This window comes from Manis javanica, chromosome Y (assembly GCF_040802235.1).
Source record: "Manis javanica isolate MJ-LG chromosome Y, MJ_LKY, whole genome shotgun sequence".
In the NCBI taxonomy this organism is placed as follows: domain Eukaryota; kingdom Metazoa; phylum Chordata; class Mammalia; order Pholidota; family Manidae; genus Manis; species Manis javanica.
Window position 1 is genome coordinate 5,172,469 of NC_133175.1, and position 21,607 is coordinate 5,194,075.

Genomic DNA, 21,607 nt, shown 5'->3' on the forward strand with positions numbered 1-21,607 from the left:
AATAAAACCGTAACAAACCCCTAAGTAAACAGGGTAGAACCAAGAAACTGGAATTTTTCCTAGGGAGACACGTTGTCAATGACATGTCCCTGATAAACTTTATAATGCAATTATTTTGATGAGCAGGAATTTTAAATCGAACTTAAATTGAATCCTGAATCAATGAAGAGAAACATTTACTAAACTATATGTCTACAACAACACTTCATTCACAGTTATGAGCTCATTTGTTTTCTGACTCAGGAAAATAAAATTAAATTAGTCAAATTTCATGCTTTAAGCCTATTCTCCAAGAGTTAGAAGATGGTCACTGAGTCCCCTGATATCATTCAGGTCACACCAGAGATAATGACAGTTAGGAGTCTTTTAAACTCTAAGACATGGTAAGGTGGATTTCTCTTAACCATACACATTTCCTACCACATACACAAGTGTTGAACACATCTATGTTGAAATTTCTGTTGAGATAATTTATATGACAAAGTACTGGCTTCATACATAGGAAATATGGAAACAGAAGACTATCTCCTGCCACTGATATTATCCTGGTGTCTGAAATTCTTACCATTCAAGTGCTTCCAATATGCTTGTCATTGTCTCCAAAGGTCCCTTGTCAGAAAGCACATAATTACATGGAAAAAGTAACCATTCAGGCTCTTTGCCACCTCTAACACCACAGGACTTTAATATATTAGCTTACTCTTCTAGGCAAGTGATCATAAAGAGGGAAAGATTCAGAAAGACATACTAGATGTAATTCTAGAGTTGGGAAATCAGCATTTCTCTTTTTAAATGAATTTTTGAAGGACATACAATAAAATGAACAAATATTAATGTGTAACTTGATAAATTTTGAAATGCGCATACATATCGCATAACCATCACCAAGAGTAAGATATCATACCAGCATATCTTAATAGATCTCAGGTAATGTTAATGATGCTTGTCCCAGAATGACACTTGAGTGGCAAGGGAATACAGAATATTTAATTTAAATGTTCATTTTTAGAAAAGTGTTTTCTGTCATATTGAATGGAGAGTTCCTAAAACGCCTTTTATGACTGATAACTAGGATGTCCTGCTCCCTGGGAATCCTTACTCACTGATGGGGCACATCAAGAAAATGCTCTTATCATATGACCTGAGAACAAAGGGCATGCTGGTTTGGGTTTACTCACTTGCCCTTTAATGCAACAATGCCAATTATGCTTTTAGAATTTGACATACTGGCCACATAAGTCCACTGACATCCCTCAAGGTCCTATCTTTCTACAGTATTTAGATAACTCGACCTATCATGACCACCAACAGCCTACACTGGTCCTTGAAGGGCAGCTACACCTTAAAGGATAAAAATAGCATGTGGGCTCACCAAGGTACACCACAGATAAGCGATACTGTTTCATTCTGCAAACAACTGATGGGCTAACAATTTTATGTTTCTTAAATGGTTTTGTGTATACATGAATGATTTACTTCTCTTGATATGAAACTAAATGTGGTCTATTAATCCTAGGAAACTTTCAGCCTGTAGTTACTGTATTGTGAGAGGCTATCACTGTTGTAACGTTGAAGTCAAAGGAAGTAGTGAGATACACTTTTATGGGGTTATCATAGAAAAGGGAAGCTGATTTTTTCTGGCATAACTTCAAGGCTAGGTTTTGAATGTTAAGGGGTAGATGAGATATGATACTGTGTCTTGGATAAATTTTAGAATTGTAGGCTATCTGTAGTAGGTCTTTTGAAACCCTTCTCTTTGTTCTGGGATTTAAAAAAAGAGATTCCCATGGGATAACTAAATAGACAGGGGTTTTTGAGATTTAGTCCAGAGTTTGTTCCATTACATTCTATAAATAACCCCTCTCTAACTGCTGCTTATCTGCGCTGGGAATTCAAATAATTGGTTTAATCCAACACCTTATTCACCATCTCAGTCTCTTAGTGGTATATCCTCATCACCTCTCTTACTTCTTTAGCGATATCAAAGAGATTTTTAAAACTTGCTGTGATTTCTCCTCAAGATATGTTTTCTAAGCTATGTCAATGAATCACACTGACACGACTGAGCTGCATATTATACAGTCTATCATTTGACATAGACAACGTGTTAGATAATTTGGGGTAAACAATAGCAGACCTTGATCTTCCACTGTTTAGTTGTATACAAGTCTGTTCTTAATTGACTTACTAAGGTAATTCTTCTTTATAAACAAAGCCTAGCTTGCATAAAGATGTACTCTGTCGAATATTCAGGAGAATCAATGCTCCTCACTATTACGGAGGTTTCTATTACATCTTCCTTCAATTTATTGGAAACCTATGGCTTAAGTGTAACCTAGAGCTGTTACACAGTTTCTAAATATCCCTGCCTTGGATCTGCATCCTTAGGGCTTTTGCTGAAATACCAACTTGACATCCTGGGAAGGGTCACACTCATGTAACTAGAAATACAATGTCTCTCCATCACCATGTGCTCATTCCTCGAAACTGAGCTTAGAAAAAAATTCCTGGTGTCAGTTTATGTTCCTCAACAATGTATTCCTTCTGAAAGTTTTTGTCTCCCTTAAAGCAGACCTGGTTAAAATACCAGTAGAAAGGAGATCGGATTCACAAGTACGACATCTGAAACAAGAGAGAGTTTGACAGGGTTTTACTATTTGCTTAAACTTTTCAGCATGTTAGAGACATTTTGGCTAATGGTTTGGCTAAATCCAATAACTTGCAGCTGAATTTAATTTTTAAATATCCTTACTAAGTATACATTCTTTAGAAAAGCTAACTTTTTTTGAAGCTTAAGGTAAACTATTTATTTACTAACTGTTACCCATCATTTTGAAAAAAGTCCTATAATTGCATAGAAGAAATCCCCTTCATAAAATCTTTTCTACAGGCATAATCTTTTATCAGATTCCAATCTGGGTTATACTTTAAAAAATCTCTGCTAACAACTACACATTCTTTAGATACTATGTAACACTAAGCTCTTACCTAAGCCGTGCCTCGGTGTTGACATGGGAGTCACCACAGTCCAGCTTTTGCCAGTTGGATCAAAACATTCCATAGTATTTAAGGTTTTTAAGCTATCACTTCCTCCGTGGACACAGAGCTTACTATCAATAACTGAAACTCCAAACTGAAACCTAAGGCTACGCTACTATGTAGCCAGCTGTTGGTCCTGAGGTCATATTTTTCACTTGTAGGATCTGTTAAAACGGATATTGGACAAAGTAAAAAAACACATGGATAAAAATGTTGAATTGGCACCATTCACATTTTATTGATGTACCTAAAATTTATAGCTTAGAATCAGTGATTGCAACTCACAGTAATGTTAAGTAGGCCAGATGATTCTCCAACTTGGCAGGCAAGACAACGGGAAAATTTTTACCACTCCTCAATCCAAATTCGTGTCAGAATAAAATGGTTTATTTGCTATATATATGGCTTACATGCTCATAATGGCTTCTTTGGCTACAGTATGCTTCTGGTAATACTAACACAGGTGACAAACACAAAAAATTACCTTGGAATCTACCACTGACTTATTTACACATCCACTATGGTTTTAATTACTTAATCATTCAATATATTATACATATTATTATACCATTCTTTATATTAATTAGGGCCCTTTGAAACTTCAGCTTGGGGGTGTGTATATGCTAATCTAAAATGCAAACAACCTAAGGAACAGGAATGCAAATTCCTTTTAAATGGGTCTTTGGTGTTGATTCATAGGAAGTTTCATGATGGTGAACCTAATGATTATAATTAAGACTAAAATTATTTATTACTATTGATATTCAATATGACATTGAGTTATTACCTCCTTTATGTGTTAATAGTTAATTTTCTATTCAAGTACTGAAACACCAAGTTTTCGGCTATAGCATATTGTCATCACTGCCATAATAAATTGTCATTATGTCATAATAAGTTGTCACTTCTGTAGGCAGTACTTTTTACCAGTCATTCAGAAAGGCTGTTAAAGTGTACTAAAAGTTTCCTTTGTACAACAGGGTTGTTCCTGACTAATAACCAAGATGGAAATTGGAAAAATTATTTTTCAAATGTAAAGCATACCTAAGACAGCTTAGTGATTTCCTCTATGTTTAAAATGATCTAAAAATGAATAACTTGTCCCTTTCCATACCATCTGAGTTTATTGTTTTTAATAAATGAAAAGCTACTGATTGTGTTGTATGTACAAAAACCCAGTTTAAAAAGTTTGACTGTGATCATGCTTATGATTTTCTGATTACTTTAAATGGTAGGAGTCATATTTAGCCCCAGCCACTTGTGTGATATACATATTTAGCAACTAATTCCAAGTTACTTGCATGAGTCAGAGAGGAAATTAAAGACTGAGGAAGCACTACCTTTCCTAAACATCAGAAGGTGTAAGTACAAAAAATACCTTAAAAAGAAAGGTAATAGAAGTAACAGAGTAAGAACAGGCATATCTGCAGAAATTCTTTAAAGTTTTATGAAGGAGTGAAAATTGGTACATTCTAAAATGTAATACTCATTTATGTATATAAATGCTACCTCGGTAATATTTTTGCTATACTTAGGTATTCTCCTTTTTCCTTTTTGGTTCCTAAGTGCTCATGCCAGTTTTTCAACAGATTCTAAAACCCTCAGAGAGGGCAATCAGTTCTGCTGTTGTTGCTCTCTCTTCTGAAATAGTGGCAATATAGCAAAAAGGAACATAGGATTTGAGTGAGAATTCCATTGCTAGTCTTTCTAGGTGTTTGTCCTTGGGTTGGCTATCTAAACTGAAGAACCTTATAGTCACTTCATCTGCCAAATCAGATGATAAATCTATCTTGTAGCCTTAGTGCAAGGATTAGAAATGATGTTTGCAAAATGCAAATCAAGGATCAGATAATCAAAAAGAGTAGCTTTACTACTATATTAGTTGGCTACAACTTACCACAGGGTCTTTTATGTTTCCAGGCTGTAGGTACACAAAAAGTCTCAGAAGCTGGTTCTTGCGTCCTTCCATATAAAACTGTGGTAATGGAGTCAAGGGACGGTAGGGACACATTTTCAGAAACTGATGAGTTGTAAATACGTATTCCCATGTTCTGTAACAATAAAAAAAGAAAACAAACACAAAAACAAAACAAACACCAACAACATTTTCCACCACTCACATTGAAACGTAGGTTCTTTTTTCTAATCAGAAACTAAGAATGACTGTAACTTACATTTTCTATTTAGTACCTGTTTAATTTAAATATCAAACAAGACACCGTTCAACATACTGTTACTATTCATTCTATTCAGTAAAATGCAATAAAATAACAAGTTGTCAGACCTGAAATTAATTATAAAATTTCATTGTTTGTTGTTTTCTGAAGATTACTCGTTTTCTGAGTTTACTCTACTGCATTGGAAATAATTGTATTTGCAAGTTCTTGTTTTATAGATGTGATTAATTGGCATTAGTTCCTGTATCACCTTCAATTTCCATATTAAAGTTACAACTACACATATCAAAAGGAAGAATAAGTTCCTAGTAGCACAGAACGTTGATGTTCACATCATTTTCTACAAGGTGTCCAATGAAATTTCCACATGTGATTTGGTGACTTTTAAGTAGCTTGACTTTATTTCCTCAACAGTCAACTTCACTACAAAATCCTTGCCCCACTGTTTTGGCAAACATGGGTCTACTGAATTATATGTAAAAATATATACTGAATTATATGTAAAAAAATTATATGTAAATAGGTTCTTAGAATATTCAAAGTGATGATGGATTCAGAAATATTTCCTTATTCCCTTTGATAAAATTCTTACGTAAAATCATTACTTTATTCCAGGTTTTAACTACTGATCTTATTATCTTTACTTCAAGATCCTTTGTGACTGGCCTTTGAGTACCTAACACGAAAATGACATCAAGGTGTTGGAGGCCACTTTTCTATTTCTGACAAAAAGCTAATCTGGAGGACCTTGTCCGTTCCATTATGATAAACCTTAAATAAGTTTTCTTTGAAAAGATCTCATACTGCAGGGAAAATGCTCATATTTAAAACTTGCGCCACAAAAGTACCTGTTCAGAGAATAGCCAACACTAATAAAACATTATTTCCCATAAGGAAATTACATAAAGAAGCCTAAAATTAGGTTTAGATGCCAAGATTTTAATACAGCTTAAATACCACCCTCATAACTCAGAGGGTGTTTAGAATACATCATCTCTTTCAATTGATACTTTCAATTAATTAGCTTGTCCTGCTACCTTTCATAGGATTCATTCCTCCCACAGCATAAAGAGCTCCCACAGTGAATTTTCTAGGCATGGTCCAAGAGCTTTGCAGCATGTGCCTTCCTCTCAGGTAAGAGGTGATACTTCATAGCTTCTATCAGGGGTTTCTGGCACTCAAGTTAGCAGTAAACATGGGGCTGTCTTCAGGATCCACCAGTAACTGAAAAGCAATTATTCGCGGTATATGAAATGAGGAGCCCACTATTAGAAAGATCATATTTATTTAGAGAAATTTGGAGAAAACTCTATAGCTAATTCAAATGTAGAAATGCTGTCTTTTAATATTTTAAATTGCATAGTGACATACTTTGTGTTCACTGATGATCTGAAGTGTCTAAAGCCCTCCATGTAGTAGCTAAAGTACTCTACAGATTTGATGTATTATTCATCATTGGAATGCATACACATTCACTCTCAAGGGGTGAACGTGAAAAAGCACTCATGAAATGTGTTTCTTAAAGCATTCAAAGCGAAGGACTGTGTGCATGAACACAAAGCAAGCATCTCCCAGTCTATTGCATGTAGCTGGCTAAGTAGCCACCTGTAAGCTGGATTTAGATGAGGGAATGCAAACATGCCCAGTGAAAATGAAACAGCAGTGCCTGCAGGGTGTCACATCTTTATCATCAAATCATTTTTGTAAAGTATTCTGAAAGTAGGTGCCTTTTATCTGTACACATGTACGTGTGTACATCAGTGAAGTACATGTGTTAAGAAAAAGGCAACAGATCATCAAAAGTAGATGGCTAGTCCTTTCTGGCAAAACCATCACTGCCTGACACAGTAAGACCCTAAATGAATCGGATGTATATTAGATATAGTATTTTTCCTGAGATCAGCTGAGAAATTACATTTGTTTCAGAATTTATCAAGCATCACTTAGATTGTTCCTTGGAGTCTGGGGTTCACAGTATCACAGGACATTGAGAAGAGTATCACTTTGTTGTAATGAAGGTGCTGGTTTCACTCTCTAAAACTTACCTGAAGTTTCCTGTTCTGCACTGGTAAATCTCACCTGTTCTCACCTTACCTATAATCTCTGATGGATCCCTCTTTTCATTTGGCTGGTGAGACCCTAGGAATTTCCTAATGCATACACTGCTGAAAATAGGTCTGAAAATTGGGCTGTGTAAATTTTTTCTTCCAAAAATATTCTTCAAAAGTTTACTACCATTCTCTTCATATATTACGTTTCTAGAATATTTGTTTAAGGTCACTTTCAAAATTGCTTTGGAAAGCCTGTATTCGGTATGCCATTACCCACCACTGCCATCATCAGCAGAAGTCCCCAGGAGTCCCCATTCTAGGCTCTAAGGCCTGCTCAGTGGTGGGAGGCCAAGGTACCACTGGTTGTATGGGCTGGAAATTTACCCATCTTCTAATAATGTAAGAGAAGTCCAAACTAAGCACTTCGCTGAAAGAATGTCATATTGACTTTAAGCAGTGTAGAGTTAAATGTGTCTGAGCCTTTACACCAGTGCATCTCACATGTTTACATACCTTAGAATCATCTGGAGAACTTGCTCAAACACAAATTCCTTCTCCCTGTACCCAGGAATTGTTTCGGTATATATGTGGTGGGCGACAGAAATTTGAGTTCCTGACAAGCTTCCAGAAAAATGGCATGCAGCTGGTCCAGGGACATTTTGAGTAGCATTGCCTTAGAAAATCTATTAAATTGTATAGACCTTCTCATGAGAGTAACACACATAAGAACATTAGTGTAAAATTTCCATAGATGCTGAGCCTTGGGTCTAAGTTACATGTATATTTTAATGTTTCTCTTTTTGATGTGACTATTGCCTTGCCCCTTGAATAATTTGCTATATCCAGGAGGACAATGTTTTTTTTTCCATATGAATAGATTCTCAAGATTACTAGCATTCCATGGAATTTAACTTACACCTAAAAGTAAAAAAAAATGTAGAGTAATCATCAGCAAATCAGCATTCTTTTTCAGTATTAATATTTAATTAGTAACTTTGTTGAAAATCAATTAATTTTTGTAGTGTCTATGACACCGCTGATCCACTAGGTCCAGATAAGGTCACTCCTCCTAATGTGGATGATGTTTCAAGCCTTTAGCCAGAGGCTCTATATGAAGTGTGCAATATATTCATATGTATGATACATAAAGGATATATACTATTGATCAATTTGCAACAGAGAAAAAGTGTAGTTTTCACTAATGGTAGAATTATGTAGTGGGACTGTATTCCACCTTCCCTAAACATCACATACTAAAATTCAATATGAGACCTGTCAATCCTGAATCTCATACAAGAGTTTTTGTTTTTAGAATTATTTTTAGGGTGATCCTTCAGCATGCAAGATGAAGATGCTATTATCATGATGGTCTAGTGTATCCAACTATTACAGTATTCTTTCAATCACAGCAGCTAATTATCCATGTCAGTAGTGATCATCCAGAGTCTAACTCCTTCCTAGAGTCTCCTCTGACATGCTACTGTACCAATTATCATTGCCATGAATAGAAGGTGGGCAGAAAAAGACAGTTAACCTAGGCATTTTCCCTCGTTGTTACAAGTGCTGTCTGGTGAGAGAGGAAATGGAAGCTAATGCGTATCTTGATGTTCAGGGATTACTGGCAGAGTTTCAAAAAAAATCCTTGTTTTCTCTGTCTTCATCACAAATATTGCAAATTAAAGGCTGCATATGTCCTTCAAAAATCCTGTACACTCCAATGAAAAGAAATCCTCTGAATAAAATAAAACCAGACAACTAAGAAATGGATTAATGCCAAGTGGTAGTTCAGAACGAGAGTTTGTTCTACACGCGTAGATGTCCCTACCTGTGGTGGCAGTAAGGGCAGTCTGACGTAAGAGAGCAGCATATCCAGGTCTTGCTGCCTCCCCTGCACATCATAACCTACCCACTGCATGACAGCATTGACAATGGCTTCTTCATCAGGCACATCAATGTCATCAATGCACAGAAGATTGGACATCCCAATAGCTGGAAGCTTGGTTCTTTATTACCTTGATGAAGTGTTCCTAGAAAAGAAAGGTCTTCTACTGAAACCTTGTACTTTGGAAACTTCTTAACACAGTGAAAATATGAAAACATTTCACTTTGTTGAATTTCAGAAAAGGCCAGAGAGAGATACATATGCATTTATATTGCCTGTGACAGGAGGCATGGGCATGGGAAGGGTTGCTTGTGAGGCTGAAGAGGGATATTTACAGAATACAAGGAAAGACCGTAACTGTTTCATGGGCCACACAGTGAGCAGCTGAGTTCATTTACTTTCCTAGCTGTTGTACGTGACAACAGCCTATGACTCCAGAACTGATGTTGAGTTGGTCTCTAGTCAAAAAACCTTAAGAGAAAGGCTGAAAAATGTCAAGTTGGGTACTATGTTGAAGGCCTGGGAGGGGTAGCTCTGGCTGTGCCTTTGAGGGGAGAACATGCTGAATTCCTTTGAGATGAGGGGAAGAAATTGATGAAAAACTTTTTCCTCTATGGGAAAACATGATCTTCTATTAACCAAGGCAAAGGTTTCTTTTATAACGGACAACAATCTCTAGATTCAGGGTAATCTAAAAGTTACTCCTGTGGAATTATTTTGGGGGGACAGTGGGACTCTCAAATATTATATCTCCATTCTTCCTTCTGTCACAGTGTTACCTTGTATTTTGTCAGGTCCAAATTTCAGGCAGCTGTGTTTCATTTTGTATTTCTCAAAATACAAGTCTATTTTTTTCTGATTTATAAGATCAAACATTTTCTGTGACAGCACAATTATCATTTCCAACATGTTTCTCAGTAAGAATCTCCTTTTCAATGCGATGAAATATACTTCTGCAGTAGACATAAACATGTCTAGTTGGCAATTTATGTTGCCCACTAAATAGATATTCTGGAAGAAGCCAAAGATAGTCTCTGAATAACTGGAGGGTCTGGGTAAATCAAGACAATCAGCTCCACTCTGAGTTTGTCACTGTGCAACTGAGTTCACCTAATAGAAAAATATTTCAAGTTTGACATACCCGTTAGGAAGCTCTGATACCATTAAATCTGAGGTAACTTGCTTGTTTAGACCAAGAGCCCTTTTGTGACTGAAGCAAACAATTGACAAAGACATGATGATCTTACTGTAGCAGATGTCCCCAGAGGAAAACCCTCTCACCTATAGCAAAAGAATAGAACTGTTCCTAAAAACTCACCGTACATCACATTTGTACAGAACTGCACAATATACAGGTTTCTCTCATGAACACTGTCATCAGCAGTGGGATTTTGAGGAAGGTGGAAATCTGAGGAGAAAAAAGGCTGTGTGAACTCTTTCATCTCCTGTGTAGTGAACAGCAGGTATGGATTCAGACCTAAGCCCTCAGGTCTACTTCATTTTGTCTGATACTGAAATTGCTTTTCATAAGTGACATAATTTTTGTGAAAGGGTTAAAAAAAGATAAAGCACTGCAAACCTTGTGGTTGTAAATTACTGGTACTATATGTACACACTGAATAGTATAGTGGTGATACTATAGAAGACTCCATACTTCCTTTTCATTTGTAACCACTCTCTAATGTAATAAAAGAAAAAATGAAAGTAAATGAGATTGTGGGAGGGAGGGAGAGGAGAAAGGAAGGGAGGTGGCCAATATAGATTGTAGTACAGTCTATCCGATTGGTTCATGCATTAGAGAAAGCTAAGAAATAATTACAATGCTTTACATGAAGGGTCATATTTAGATATAACCATAAATTAGAATTTTTGATAGAATTGATTGTGGCTTCAGAGATCCTGCCTAATGAGATGGTTGAAAATTGTTTGGCAATACAGTGAATTAACCTAAATAAAACATAGTCATGAGTTGGTCTAAAATATCTATATATGGTACTGCCACACCCAGTACTATAGAGAAATATTTAGGGAGTCATGATTAATTTAAATTGCCTTATACTAGAATTATTTTGCTCCTAATTTCAAGCTAAACCCTCTCCTCCATGCCCCTTCCCAAGAGTCTTCTTTGGTATCTCTGGTTTCATATTCCTCTTTTCAAACTGACACTTAGACACTGTGGTAAAAGTTATAAAATGAATATAGCACACTTGGCTCAAGGTTTCACTGATGCTGGCTACTGCTTATATGATAATGATGCTAAATTTTATGTCCCACCTTGAGCCGTGGAGTGTCCAGACATTTGGCAAAATACTATTTTGAGTGTGTCTGTGAGGTTGTTTCTGGATAAAGCTCTCTCACATTCAGGAGGGCAATCTGGTTACTCACTACACAAATCAAGTGACTTTAATTAATTCTTGGGGTTTAACCCTTTGCTAAGACATTAAACATTTGCATTTTATACTATCAATAGTATATCACAAAAGAATTATTAAAGCAAGAACTATACTTATTTTACTAAAATAACTAGACAACAGAGATTTTTATTGGATTGAATGTGGTGGTGTGGGAGGTGAGACAGAGAACTCCTCGTAAAACCACATATATTATAAAAATACAGTTTAACAGAAGTAATATTGAAAGAGCAAAAGGAGAGAAGGCTGCACCAGAATGCATACACCTGGAGAAAAGTGTAGACCTCATGGACGAGGGTAATGTACCAAAGCTGTGATGTGGTGGGGCCCAAGCCCTTCCCATACACCAGGTCACAGGTGGGAGGAATACAGAGTGGGAGTTAGTAGAGGCCTGGGAATGCTCAACACCTAGCCCTGCGGACATGCTCTGGGATCATGAAACTACATTGCATGGTGCCCTGGTGATTTACTGAGTTCGGAAAGCAAAGACAGGTGAAATACCTGGAGAGATGGAGATTCCAGCTGCTTGTGGAAAACGGATTCATATGTGGTGGATGTAGGTGGGTAGTCTGAGAGACTTCGTAAAAGCAACAGGGCTTCTAAACGGGCAAGGATTGCAAAGAGCTTAATGCTCAGGAGGAAGAATATGTAGACAATTGTCCAGCTGCAATCTGTGAAGCAGGGTGGGAGCTTAAATGGTTTTCAGGCGCTCCAACCACCTAGCTGGCTGTGAAGATACAAGACCCACCACCAGGACATGCAGCGTGTTGTCTTCCTCCTGGCTAGCCTACACCTGACTCAGGCTTGCAAACTACCAACCCCTGCCATGGATTCAGGCCAGCTAGAAGGAAGCCCCACCTACAGCAGCTACAAACACAAAGCACAGAGGATGACACCTGTGTGCTCGGCCCACTGGTTAAGGATGTGTAGACAGGCAGAGCAACCATGGAGCAGGAAAAGCTCTTTCCTCTCCCCAGGCACAAACACCTCTACTCTGTGACCCCTGACATTGCACCAGGGACTGAGTAGCTCTGGAGAGTGGGGTTTCTGGGCACTTGAGGGCAACACAAATTATGAAATGTCAAAGGAACCTGTTTCAAAACAAAATTATGAATAAACCTGAGAAAGACTCAAATGAAATTAACTTTACGAATCTTCCTGAAAGAGATTTCAAAATAAAAATCATTAACATGCTCATGGAGGTACAGAAAAAATATTCAAGGACACAGGAACGAATTTAGGACAGAGATCCAAACTTTGAAGAACACAATGTAGGGTATTAAAAGCAGAATAGACATGGTGGAGGAGACAATATACGAGACAGAAATGAGAGAAGAGGAATACAAAGAAGCTGAGGCACAGAAAGGAAAAAGGATCTCAAAGAATGAAAGAAAACAGAACTATGTGACCAATCCAAACAGAATAATATTTGTATTATATGGGTATCAGAACAAGAGAGAGAAAGAAGAGATAGAAAGTGTCTTTGAGGAAGTAATTGTGGAAAACTTCCTCAATCTGGGGAAGGAGATAGTCTCTCCGGCCATGGAGGTCCACAGATCTCCCAAAACAAGGGACCCAAGGAAGATAACACCAAGACATATAATAATTAAAATGGCAAAGATCAAGGATAAGAAATGACAATTAAAAGCAGCCAAAGAAAGAAATCAGATCACATACAAAGTAAAATCCATCAGGATATCGTAAGACTTCTCAACAGAAAACTTACAGGACAGAAGGGAGTGACATGGTATATTTAATGCAATGAGGAGGAAGGGACTCAAACCAAGAATGCTTTTTCCAGCAAGATTATCATTTAAATTTGAAGAAGGGATTAAATCATTTCCAGATAAGCAAAAGGGGAAAGAATTTAACTCCCACAAACCATTTCTACAGTGTATTTTGGAGGAACTGCTATATGGAAGTGTTCCTAAGGTTTAATACCTGTCACCAGAGGTAAAGAAAGGAATAGACAAAGAGAACAGCATATGATACCTAATATATAAAGAATGGCACAGGGAGAAAAGGAGGGGAAAAAAGAACATTTATATCACTTTTGTAATAGCATACTAAGTGAGTTAAGTTAGTCTCTTAGATAGTACGGAAGTTACCCTTGAACCTTGGCAACCATGGATCTAAAGTCTTCAATGGCAATGAGTACATACTTCTCGGCAATCACTCTAAATGTAAATGTTCTGAATGCACCAATGAAAAGACATAAAGTAACTGAAAGGATAAAAAAATAACAAGACCCAAGAATACGCTGCCTAGAAGAGACCCACTTCAAACAGAAAGATATACAAAGATTAAAAGTGAAGGGATGGAAAAAGATATTTCACGCAACTAATGCTGAGAAAAAAGCAGGTGCTGCAGTACTTGTATAAGACAAAAAAATACTTCAAAGCAAAGAAAGTAACAAGAGACAAAGGACATTTCATAATGATAAAGGGGTCAGTCCAGCAAAAGGCTATAACCATTATACATATCTATGCACTCAATACAGGAGCACCTACCTATGTGAAACAAATACCAACAGAATTAAGAGGGGAAAGAAAATGCAATGCATTTATTCTAGCAGACTTCAACACTCCACTCACTCTGAATTCAGACAGACCAACCAGACAGAAAATAAGTAAGGAGAGAGAGGCATAGAACAACACATTAGAACTGAAGAAAATACCAGACATCTATAGAAATCTACACCCAAAAGCAGCAGGATGCATATTCTCCTAAAGTACCCATGGAACATTTTTAAGAATAGATCATATACGTGGCCACAGAAAGAGCCTCAGTAAATTTAAAAAGATTGAAATTGTACCAATAAACTTCACAGATCACAAGGGTATAAAACTAAAGATTCTTCCAAGGGTAGAAAACAAAAAGGCTCACAAACACAGGGAGGCTTAACAACATGCTCTTAAATAATCAATGGATCAATGACCAAATTAAAACAGAGATCAAGCAATATATGGAGACGAATGAAAACAACAGCATAACCCCAACCTCTGCGGGATGCAGCAAAGGACATTCTAAGAGGGAACTATAAAGCAATCCAGGGCTATTTCAAGAAGGAAGAACAATCTCAAATGAATAGTTTAAATTCACAATTATTGAAACTGCAAAAATAAGAATAAATGAACAACAAATTCAAAAGAAGGAGGGGCATAGTAAAGATCAGAGAAGAAATAAATCAGATTTAGAAGAATAAAACAATAGAAAAAAATTAATGAACCCAGGAGCTGGTTCTCTGAGAAAATAAACAAAATCATGAACCCCTAGGTAGACTTATTAAGAGAAAAAGAGAATCTGCACACATAAACAGAATCAGAAATGAGAAACAAAAAATCATGATGGACACGAGAGAAATACAAAGAATTATTAGAGAATACATTGACAATCCAAATGAAAACGAACTGGATAACCGAGAGTAAATGGACAACTTTGTAGGAAAACACAACCTTCCAAGACTGACCCAGGAAGAAAGAGAAAATCTAAACAGACAGATTACCAGTAATTAAATGGAATCTTTAAATAATAACTACACAAGAACAAAATGCCTGGACCTGACAGATTCACTGCTGAAATTTATCAGACATTTAGAGAACCCACAATATCCATTCTCCCTAAAGTTTTCCAAAAAACAGAAGAGGAGGGAATACTTCCCAATTCATTCTATGAAGATGGCATCACTGTAAAATCAAGACCATGCAAACACACCACAAACCAAGAACACTACAGACCTATATCCTTCATGAACACAGATGCAAAAATATTCAACAAAATATTAGTGAACCAAATTAAAAAATACACCGTGATCAAGTGAGCTTCATCCCAGGGGTGCAAAGTAGGTATAACGTTCGAAAGTCCACCACATCAACAAAAAGAAGGACAAAAACTACATGATCAACTGCATAGATGCTGAAAAATCATTTGATAAAATTCAACATTCATTCATTGTAAAAACTCTAAAAAATGGGTATACAGAGCAACAACCTCAACATAATCAAGGCCGTATATGACAAACCCACAGCCAACATCATACTGAACACTGAGAAGTTGAAAACTTTTCCTCTAGGATAAGGAACAAGACAAGGATGCCCACTCTCCCCACCTCTACTCAACAAAGCACTGGAGGTCATAGCCATGTCAATCAGAAAACACAAAGAAATAAAAGGCATCCATATTGGTAAGTAAGAAGGCAAACTGTCCCTGTCTGCAGAAGACATGACATTGTGCATAAAAATCTCTAAAGAATTAACTCCATAACTACCAGAACTAATATCTGAATTCAGCACACTTTCAAGACACAAAATTAATACACATAAATCTGTTGTGTTCCTATACACTAATGATGAACTATCAGAGAGAGAAATCACAAAAATAATTCCGTTCACTGCTGCATCAAAAAGAATACAATACCTAGGAATAAACCTAAACAAGAAAGTGAAAGACCTACACCCTGAAAGCTACCAGACACTTCTAAGAGAAATTAAAGAGGACACTAATAAATGGAAATTCATTCCATGCTCATGGGTAGGAAGAATTAATATTGTTAAAAATGGCATTCTACCTAAAGCAATCTATAGATCCAATGCAATCCCTATCAAAATACCAACAGCATTCTTCAATGAACTGGAACAAATAATTCTAAAAGTCATACGGAACAACAAAAGACCCCAAAGAGCCAAAGCTATCCTGAGAAGGAAGAATAATGCAGGGGGATTTTGCTTCCCAACTTCAAGGTCACGGTATTCAGTACAATCTCGTACTGATACAAGAACAGACCCATAGATAAGTTGAACAAAACAGAGAGTTCAGATATTAACCCAAGCATACATGGTCAATTTAAACATGAAACAGGAGCCAAGGCTACACAATTGGGAAATGACAGCCTCTTCCACAGCTGGTGTTGGCAAAACTGGACAGCTACATGTAAGAGAATGAAACTGGATTCCTGTCTAACCCCATACACAAAAGTAAATTCGAAATGGATCAAAGACCTGAATGTAATTTATGAAACCATAAAACTCCTAGAAGAAAATAAAGGCAAAACACTCTTGAATATAAACAGGAGCAACTTCTTCATGAGCATAGCTACAGAGGCAAGCTAAAAAGAAGCAAAAATGAATAATTGGAACTATAACTAAAAAGCTTCTGTACAGCAAATAACACAATCAGTAGAATGAAATGGCATCCTACTGTATGAAAGAATATATTCAAAAATGACATATCCGATGAAGGTTTGACATCCAAAAGATACACAAAGAGCTCATGCACCTAAATAAACAAAAATCAAATAACCCACTTAAAAAATGCGCACAGCATCTGAACAGACATTGTCCAAAGAAGAAATTCAAATGGCCAACATGCTCATGGAAAGATACTCCACACAACAAATCACCAGAGAAATGTAAAATAAAACCTCCATGAGATATCATCTCACAAAAGTTAGGATGGCCACCATCCAGAAGACAAACAACAACAGATGTTGGCAAGGATGTGGAGAAAGGGGAACTCTCCTACACTGCTGGTGGGAATATAAATTATTTAAACCATCGTGGAAAGCGGTACAGAGGTTCCTCAAAAGCTAAAGATGGAAGTACCATTTGACCCAGGAATTCTTCTCCTAGGAATTTATCCTAAGAATGCAAGATCCCAGTTTGAAAAAGACATATGCACCCCTATGTTTATTGCTGCACTATTTACAACAGCAAAGAAATGGAAGCAACCGAGGTGCTCATCAGTAGAAGAATGGATAAACAAGATGTGGAACATACACACAATGGAATATTACTCAGCCATAAGGAGAAAACAAATCCTACCATTTACAACAACATGGATGCAGCTGGAGGGTATTATGCTCAGTGAAATAAGCCAGGTGAAGAAAGACAAGCACTGAATGATTTCACTCGTCTGCAGAGTATAAGAACAAAGAAAAAACAGAAGGAACAAAACAGCAGCAGAAGCACAGAACCCAAGAATGGACTAACAGTTAACAAAGGGAAAGGGACTAGGGAGAATGGGTGCGAAGAGAAGGATGAGGGGAAAATGGGGCGTATTATGATTAGCACATGTAATGCAGAGGGAGGAACAGGGAAGGCAGTATAGCAACCACAATGTTGTTCATGTAAGTGTATATTAATAACAAAAAAAAGAAGGGGGATTTAAGGAAACCACAGTGTTGTTTCGATGCACATCCTGCACTAACACTCAGTTTCATTCATACACTATGAAAAGGAAGACAAGTTCACTTTGAGCAACAAAAATAATTCAAGCAGTTTATCAAAATTTGTTTTGTCTGCAATAGTAAGATACAAGTCTAGAAACTGTTAATACTTAGTTCAAGAATTTAGGCAATTTAACAGGGAAGTTTTCATGTTTTGTTTTTGTGTAGGATTAACCTTTGAATTATATAACTGGTGTTACTGTAGATTATATGGCATCTGTATTTAGGATACAGGAATATAAATAGCATAATTTAAAAACATGTCAAAAATGCCAGTCCAGTGTAATATGTCTCTCTACATTTCAGGAATATGTTTGAAACTTCCAAATTCTGAACAATAACCAGGGCTGGGAAGAAGAAAGAAGGTTTAGATGAAATTTTTTGAGAATTCAAATACTAGAAATTTAAACATTTTAAGGTTTTCATAAAAACTCTAGAAAATATTCTTTATTTAAATGCACCTCAAACATAAATCTGTAATGTTAAATTTATTTGTTTCTGTTTATGTGTGATTTTCTATTGTTTTCTTTATGTACTTGCCTTTTATTTTTGAATTTTAGATAACTAGCAGTGTTCTTATCTTGAAATATTTATCTTTGACTGGCTTTCACAGAAAGATCCATCTCGTGTTGTTTCCTGCTTCACAAGTTAAAACATTCGTTTCTACTTTCCTACGTATCAGGGAAATATTAGCACTAATGGTAATTTAATGTCTTTCATCCAATTTTTCTTGCCTCCCTACAGAAATCTGTATTTCATGTCACTGACATCTGAATAAACATAGCCTTATCCCATGCAAATTTCAAAGAATTAACACATAGAAATATCCAATTATTACAATTATATTAATAGTATTGAAAAAGATCGTAAGTTAGTTAAGTTAAAGGATTGAACTCAAAACTGTTTTTAACAAAAATACTTGTTTTCACTAGGATATAAGAAGCCTGTTCAATAGAACTGGCTCATTTACTAATTTTGATAGTTCTCAAGTTATTCCAGTGAATGTTGGTCCATTAATAATTGTTTTTCCTTATTGAACATTTAACTTTCATTAGCAATCAAAATTTGTGTGATTTTGTATACTAAAGTTCTAATAGTGTGAAAACATAAGGGAAACCTTATTTTCCTAATACTGTGGATTGTACTTGAAGTATGTACTTGTTTGGCAGAATTTTTGGCAGATTTTCCATTTCTCCAGGCTTTGACATTAAATTTAACCTTTTTAATTTCAAAATGAGAAACATGTTTGAGTACAGCTCAATCAAATACTTCTATATGCTATTCATTAGGTGCAGGTCATATGCAAATTATGTTTATATTGCTTTTTCATTTTATCCCAAAATAATAATCTTTACTTTAGAAAGGTTTTAGAAATATACACATATAAATTCATACATGTACAAATACACACTCACATCTATATATATGTAAACATATACACACACACATGTATATCAGTAAACAAATCAATAAGTTAGGTATTGTATTATACAAGTCAATTTGAAGCAGTTGGTTTTACCACTGTGTACTTATGGGCCACTCTCAGGAGCCCTGTGCAGCCCAGGGCATCTCCAATTGACAGAATCCCTAAGCAGTTTGAAGTATGGAGCTGCTTTATAAGAAAAGTGAGCAGACTTTAATGACTTGAGTCACCTTTAGAGAAGAAGCTGCACCCAGCAAATTTTCAATATAATATCTTCTTTCAATAGCAGAGAACCACGATATTTTGAAAAATAATGATTATAAGTCCCATGAAATAAGGCACAAATATGCTAACTAGAAATTTTTCAATTCTCTCATTAGGAGGGCTGTCTTTTCTAATGTAGAACAACCATACAGGAAATAGCTTTTTAGGCCAACATCTGCAAGGGAATGCATGTAAACATTAATAAGATGGCCGGAAGAAGCCACACTAGATTATCAAAAATAAATAGCAAATGAACAGTGAATACTGTCATTACAAAGAGCAAATTGTTATTCTTTACCATCTTAAACCTGCATCTACACCTTATTTTACAATAGTTTATAACATGACTCGCAGAGCATTATATCATATTATAAAAGGATCATACAGTTGATGAAAGGTGTAGTTGTCATTTGTGTGGAAAAACATCTTAGTAAATAAGAGCATGGAGGTTACATGTCTGTTTTTTAAAGTCTTTCTTCATTAGCTGGTAAGGACGACTCTTGTTAATATTTTGCCTGCAACTGATGCCTGGGCTGCCTCAAAAGAAAGAAAACATGCCCAGAGTCTACAAATAAACAATTCTTTATATGGTTACTTTCGTAGGTATACAAAGCATGCCTTGTTTAATAACATATGTAAAGACTATATGTAAGAATTTTAAAAAATGAGAGCAGAGCTATTTAAGCTATTTCTTTTGTAGTGATGTTCTGCAAAAAATGCATATTTATTTTTATAATAAGCAGCTATTTAAGCCATTTCCTGTGTATTCACATGCTGTATTATTTTTGGAGCAAGCACTATTGAATTATTGCAAAGATTATGTTATTTTGATAAGTTATGTTTCTGTTTGCTTTGGCTAAGCAATGTAGGTACGTTACAAAGCATGGTATTTCACATGGATTATATAAATTATAAACCCTTCCTTTATAAGATTCCCTTTAAAATGTCTTCACATAGATTCTGTATGGTTGCATAACCATAAAGAAAAGAGTAACACGTACTGCAAGATGATCTATATTTGGTTCAACCTCTAAAATAAGTTACTAGACAAATCTGTTCCATCATCACACTTTTCTGTGTTGTTTTTGTCCTGGGTTTTGAAGAGAGAGCCCTGCCCATATTTCATGAGACCCAGAGAAGTATGAACTATTCTTAAGATTCAGATCTGAAGACTCACCTGCTATAGACATTGAAACTTGGCCTAGTTACTAAGAATATTTATTGCTTAGTGGATGAAATCATAAAACTCCTATAAGAAAATAGCAAAAAAGTCCCTTAACCTTAGAATGATTTTCTGAGTAAGCTACCAAAATACAGCCAACCAAAGCTAAAACAAGTGAGGCAACATTAAACTAAAGAGCTTTTTAACACCACTGGAAATAAAAATAAATTGAAAAGAAGACCTATAAATGAGAAAAATATTTGCAGCTTAATATTCAAAATGTGTTAAGGACTAATACAAGTCAGTAGCACAAAATAAAATAATTAATTAAAAAATGGACAAAGAACCTGAATGGACATTTTCTAAAAAAGACATAGAAATAAACCAACAGGTACTTGAAAACGTGCAGGACATCACTAATCATCAGGGAAATGCAAGTCAAAACCATGAGGTGTTCTCTCACACAACTTAGGATGGCTATTATCAAAATGAGAAAAGATAAACAATGTTGGTGAAGCTTTGGAGAAAAGGGAACCGTTGAACTGAAAGTGGGAATGTAAAGTGGCATAAACATTATGGAACACAGTAGGGAGGTTCCTTAATAAAATTTGAAACAGAACTATGACATGGTCCAGCAATCCCACTCCTGGGTATATATCCAAAGGAAATGAGATCAGGCTCTTGAGATATTTTCACTGCATGTTAACTGCAGCGTTACTCACAATAGCTAAGATATGGAAATTAAATGCCCTTTGACTGACGAACGGATGAAGAAACTGGTGTGTATATGTGTGTATGTATGTGTGTGTGTGTGTGTATATATACATATGTGTGTGTGTGTGTGTGTAGATGACACACACAATGTTACATTAGTCAGTCCCGAAAAAGTTGGAAATCTCCGCATTTGTGACAACATGGATGAACCTGGAGAGCAGTGTTAGGTGAAGGAAGCCAGAAACTGAAAGACAGATAATA

General features: G+C 36.0%; 1 long non-coding RNA gene across 1 annotated transcript in view; it reads right to left on the reverse strand.

The window, feature by feature from the left end:
• Positions 1-443: 443 nt before the first annotated feature.
• Positions 444-21,607, reverse strand: part of LOC140847555 (uncharacterized) — a 96,611-nt gene continuing 75,447 nt past the window's right edge. The window contains exons 4-7 of the long non-coding RNA XR_012127618.1: positions 6,254-9,294; positions 4,937-5,090; positions 2,989-3,203; positions 444-2,622 (exon numbers count right to left, since the gene is read on the reverse strand). This is a non-coding gene — a long non-coding RNA (uncharacterized lncRNA). The remainder of the gene's footprint in view (positions 2,623-2,988; positions 3,204-4,936; positions 5,091-6,253; positions 9,295-21,607) is intronic.